The 6122-nt window shown below is 42.1% G+C and overlaps 1 protein-coding gene across 1 annotated transcript in view; it reads right to left on the reverse strand.

Annotated features, from left to right (window-relative positions):
* The window catches only part of LOC130247054 (glutamate receptor ionotropic, NMDA 2D-like), a 121636-nt gene extending 116243 nt beyond the window's left edge, over window positions 1–5393 (reverse strand). The window contains exon 1 of the mRNA XM_056480234.1: window positions 5249–5393. The gene's annotated coding sequence lies outside the window, so the exon portion shown is untranslated. The remainder of the gene's footprint in view (window positions 1–5248) is intronic.
* Window positions 5394–6122: the final 729 nt, after the last annotated feature.

Genomic DNA, 6122 nt, shown 5'->3' on the forward strand with positions numbered 1-6122 from the left:
ATGAGAATTGTTTCTACTATATGCATCTATGAAACATACAGCCTTCCCTTCTCTTGCTTAAAATCCTCAAACTTGGTCCCTGTTTACCTCTATTGTTAATGCTGCAACAGTAACCTTGAATTTTGTGTTATATAAAAAAAAGAGGAACAAGCTAGTTTTTTTTTTTCTGGTTATCAGCATAATGCAACACCACTCTTATTTAGACTTAACCAGGCTTTTTATGAGGCAGCCATCTTGCCTGACTCTTTTTGTCAACAAAAACCAGGCAGGCAGCCACAGGTACCAACAGGCCCCAAGTGATACTCAAGCACCTGTCAGTTTTGGCTTCTTACTTGATATGTGGCATAATATACATATTTACTTTTTCAATTTAATTTAACCCATGTTGTCGGATTGTTATTAAAGTATGTTCAACATGTGATTTACATTCAAGCATGTACTTTTATTTGTATGTACTGTAATCTTTGTATGTTTTTTATATAAAACTTGTTTCTATTTGTTAATTTTCATTTTCAGATTATAAGAATGAATTAATGAGCAAAGTTGTTGCTTCTGCTTGAAAGGTACAATCAGGATGACACCACCTCCACATCATTTTAAGCCATGAAAAACCCTGTTAACTTGTACTGAAGTGGGTGAATTCGGAACAATCCTATAAAAGAATATTCCATTAAGTTCCCTGAGCTGTGACAGAGCAACCTCAGAGCCATAAAAATTTCCTATGGAAGTCTGTCTATGGATGTACCCCAACAAACACCATATTTTTTATCAATCTGCGAAGCATCAGAAAACAGCTCCGTCCAAAACAATGGAGCCTCTCTCCATGAATCCATGATAAATTAATGCCTCCTCCTTGAGGTACAAAATGAAAAGAGCTGAAAAAACTCCTCCATCTCATCAAACACATAGCCGCATCCCGCTCAGGAGACAGAAAAAAACCTTGCAAAGGTGAGGAGCTTAATTTGAATCATATCCCAAAACCCAGTGGGAGGGAGGAGAGAGTAGAGCACCAAAGAGTAAAAGTGACAGTGGCAGCAGCAAGCCATATTGCCCCACGTTGGAAACCACATCTGTGGAGGCCCCTGAGATTTAATTTCGGATGCTCATGGGGTGCCGGTTTCTGTCTGTCTCGCTCAGGGGAAAGTGAAGGAGGGAATCCCTACAAACCCCACCCTACCATCCGCCCGCCCCCACAAGACATCATGTCAGATTAATTTGAACCCATGATGAGTTTGGCTAGCTTTAGTTTTAGAGGCTCTGGACTCTACAGCTCTGATTTCAACAAGTGCACAGATAAAATGTCGGTTTACATTGGAACAAGAGAGGGATTTACAATCAATGGCCTGAGAAAAAGAGACAGAAAAAAAAACATTCACGCCTGTCCGATAAGCAAGGGTAATTTACGGCTGATTTCAAGCCTCGATGTTAACAGAGTGCGAAATAACAGTTCGCCCTTGTTCCCTTTTCACTAAGGTACTTATTTAGATGAGCAATCAAGCCCAGCGGTCGAGAGACAAAGACATCATTCCACCACATATCACTTGAGATGGGAGGGGGGGGAAATACAACTTGACCAAAAGGCAACAAATTAAGACCAAAACTCAACCAGCATTACAGTCACACCAAGCTAGAGTAGTAAATGAGGGCAGTGAGCGTACTGGAATCGAACGAAAAATCAGATGAATAAATACAGCTATGGAGTCTCTGTTGGTATTGAAAAGGAAGTGTGGAGTTATTAATTTACAGTGATCAGAGCGCATCTGGGTCTGGGCAAGTTTCTTCAGGGGGTGGAGAAGAGACCGGCGGGAGAGGCTGTGTGGAATGATGCTGGCTGCCAGGCAGCCTAGTGCAGGACCATTAGACAGAAAATGTCTGTTGCGCATTGGGAGAGATAGTATTTAAATATCATGTCACTCTGTTACAGTTTACAGCAGGGGGTCTGTGTGTTTTCACAGCCAAATAAAAGAAGAACAAGAGGTTGAAAAACAAGAGACGAAAGTAGAACTAGTGGTTGAATTTTATGATCTATTGAAAAAGAGGTTAGTTTTTTTTACTCATTATTTTTTGGTTCAGTAATCAGGGGTTTAATTAAGTGTTATACAATATGGTGAAATGAACTTTCTGTGGTAATCAAAATGTTGTCACAGAGAGTGTAATGTAAAATGATGGAATGCTTAAGCTATTTGGAATCGTGGCTTCGTTGCACCATTGACTTCCTGTCGCATGCCTTTGAGGTTGACCTTGCGGAAGAGCTGAAACCCTGCTTTGACATGAAGTTGGATCGAAAGTCGAATCTATTGTTTTCTGGAAGTATCCTGGGAGTGTGAGCAGCACTACAATTGTCTGGGGATAGGAGTTTATAAACAAAGGTAAAAACAAAAGGTGAAACTGCATCTAGAACTGTTATTGAGACTTCCGCTATTTAAATCCAAAAGACTTTGGTGCATCATCCTGAACATAATAATACTGACTTAACTACATTTGTTCTCATTAGCTGCAAATGGACGTCTGCTCGCTTTGGTGCATCATAATGCTAAAATCCTATAAAAGAAAGACAAATCTCCTCAATTTCACAGTGGGCCAGCCTAAATAGGTAAAAATACATCACAGACATAAATAAATGTCTCACACGCAAGCATATGCCTTTGTGTGCTTCAAAGCAAGCAGTTTTGCTGTTTCAGCGTCTTCCCCTGTATAATACATTGACTTTTTTAAAAAAAGTAAAATGCCTGCTATTTCCAGATTTAGCCAGTGTCTAAGTTGTTTCTCCCAGTGATCTCAGCGCTGAGCAGTGAGAAGACAACATCAACAAATGCAAACCGTCAAGGAGAAGAACAGGATTCAGAGCTGGTGAAAATCATTAGCACTCTGGTTCTCCGAGAAGCTACACTGTCAAGATTTTAAGTCTCACTTTGCATAGTGATGTTGACAAATCCTATGGTATCATGGGAAAAACAACCCTGACTGCAACCATCCTCTTCATTTAGAGTCAATTCCAGTTTTATATGCCTTTGAGCTTCAGAGAGCAGAAAGCTATGGGGATTATTTAAACCGTACCATGGTAAAAGGGTTTGACGAGGCTAATGGCTCTGATTATTAAAGTTATTTGCCAATCTCACCCCACTGGTTAAATAACACATACAGGACTATTCAGGGTCGGTGTGGATTTTGGGAGAGCTCGTTTTTGGACACCTGTTGAGACATGTTTTGCAGAAGATAATCGCTTCTATATCTCTTTTTAGACTTTTCATTACGGTTAAAGAGCAATGTGAGTCCTTGGGTATGATTCAAATCTATTGTCTGACTGATATTAACATACCACTAGAGGTAAATGTAGGTGTGTTCTGTTAAAGCATCCTTGAAATGGGCATCCACACCCTAATCCAGCACAAAGCGTGTCAGACAATTCATTTAAAATAATCATAATAACCTAAAAAAAAATCACAATTCAGTACAGGATGTCCTACTACTGACCTAGATGTTGCTGTAGTGCAATTGCTATATAGCGTAAGATAATATAGTCAATTTTCAACTGCTCTGAAGTCTTGTGAAAATATCAGTCAGTCTCAGTCTTGTACGTAGGGTGATGTAACATAGTTCTGATGCATAGACATGACAGGGCTGGACGTAGGAGGTGGCTCCTCAGAACAGCTGGGCTCTGGCAAGCACCGAATCCCGTAGGGAGGGGGCTTGAAAGGCGAGGGGAAAACAGGACGCAATTTGGCTTCGATCTCGCTTTCTCCCTGGGATGTGCCTTTTCAAGACCTCTAGGCCAGCTTCCTGTTGGGCAGTCATCCCAAAATGCCCTCAAGCTGTGCCGCTTCAACTGAAGCAAGTGAAGGGTTCTTTATTTGTGTATGTGTGTGTTTATGTGGTCTGTGGTTATGTTGTTGAAGTCAACAACTGTAACCTGAAGAGGACTTTGAAGCAGCAGCAATCCCAAATGGTTCCCCCATCCTTTAGTATCACCAGAGCCTTCCTGCCACCTTCAAACCTGTCAGATGAGCCTTTAGGTGGCTCCTACAAAATTAAAAAAACTTACCTTTCCCATGGGAAACCGTCTCAGACTGTCAAACCAACCTTCATGTTTTAGACAGGTCACCAGCTCAACTTCAACATTTAGGTAGGAGGTGGCTGACAGCTTAGTAAAGAACTGTCAAATACGTTGAGTACCCTATATAAAACCTCAACACTGAAATCCAGGTGAGCATGATAAGAGAAACATGAAGAACAGCAGCCACACCAAAAGTAATTGAACCTACGACACATTCACTCATAGCAATCAAATTGTCTGATATATGCAGCAATGTAAAAGCTCACTGAGCAATAAAAATCAAAAAGCTCATTCTTCCTAATAAGCCAGAGACATGCAAATTCCTTCAATCTTGAATGCCCAGTAACAAGTGGCACACAAAAGAAGGCAATCTGAGCTACAAGAAAGAAGGCACCTCAATTACTAAACTCAGCACACGGGCTCTGATATTTAAGACCTATTGAAAAACATTAAATTTAATACTGTGGCCTGGTTTAATATTCTACACTTCTAAAAGAAACTATATTCCTTCGAGTTTCAGAAATAACCCCATTTATATTGTATGAAGGAGAAAAAGACCCTTGAAATGTCGACGTATTATTAGACTTGCGGCTACACATAACATGACGAAAACTGATTAATCATTTGATCGCAACTCAAATAACACACACACACGCGCACAAGAAGAAGCGAATGACTGCATTCAAACTGCAGTGTTTCCAGAGGAACGTTAAAATTTAAGTAGGAAATACATATCTGACTATTTAATGAAATTCGCTCGACCACTTGTCACACTGGAATATGGAATGGCTATACATACGTGCTGTCCTCCGTGGACTGCTCCTCTCCCTGAGGAAGCATACTAGGCTTGTCAGTGAGGTAAAGTTGAGACCCTATTCGCGAGCCCATAGGGTAAAAGTCACTACTATCCTATATGTGTTTAGGATGTCTAGGTGATGGTTAGGTTAGAGAGAGAGAGAGACACCTCGCGTTATGTGCACGCGCATCAATGACAGAGGGGTCAAACCCCTCACGCACCGGCCGGTTGTCTCCTATCCATCAAAGTGGAAATGCGCGCGAGACACAGGAGCGTCCAGGCGCTGACGCAGAAGCGTGTCTCGCGTTTGCCGCCTTTTACAGGTTTGAAGGACAAAAATCCGTTGAGGACTTCACCAAACACCCCACAAGAAAGAAGAAAAAAAACAGCACACTCACTGTTTTTCAGGATCCAGACACTCTGTTCTCCCTGCGGCACTTCGTCACTTGTATATCCATTCCACAGCTGTCCATTTCCACGACGTTTCCACCCGGTATGTTTCTCTGAGGTAAAAACGGGGGGAAATTGTACGTACACACAGTCTCGACCTCTTTACTCAGCCTGCCTACATGTTGCTGACTAGCTCTCTCCCACCCTCCTTACCTCCCCCTCCTCTCTGTTTCTCACTCACTCAGTCTCTCTCTCCAGTTATTTTGTTAAAATTCAGTATATACGCCCCGTCACCTAGCAACCTCTCTCTCTCTCTCTTCATCACTCGCGCGACACGTGTTGAATGCTAAACTTGCCGTTGTGGACGGTTGCAGGAATATTTTAAAAGCGCATGTACACGCGCCGGTGGCGTATCACTATGCAATCAAGATAGTTATTATAGCCCGCTTCCTCACAGCCTCCTCCCGTCCTTTAACCAGGAAACGTTCCCGCTTTTTCCCCCCTACAGCCCCCTGAGACGCAACTTGGCGTCTTGCCGCCTAAAAGGAGATATAAGGAACGTTAGATAATTACTGCCAATTATCCTTTAACACTGTGTGCTCTTTTCTGTCATTGCGCGCCTCCCCAAAGTCATTTTTTACAAACCGTTCATTTTCTTAGTTATCCAAATGAGGCTTGTCTGGCGCAAGGAGAAAAAAGGTGAGTTATATTGATAGCGTAAACTCTTTTTCTGTTTTAATCCTACTCCTCTCTGCTAGCCGGTCATGTTGTTGTCCTCTGCTGGACACCAGGGTGTTGAATGCTGCAGAGAACGTGAGTGTTCAGCAGTCCGTCGTCCTCTCCTAAGGTAATCACTTTTTGCCGTATATGTGGATGGACTGG

The sequence above is a fragment of the Danio aesculapii genome, chromosome 19 (genome assembly GCF_903798145.1).
Source record: "Danio aesculapii chromosome 19, fDanAes4.1, whole genome shotgun sequence".
NCBI lineage: Eukaryota > Metazoa > Chordata > Actinopteri > Cypriniformes > Danionidae > Danio > Danio aesculapii.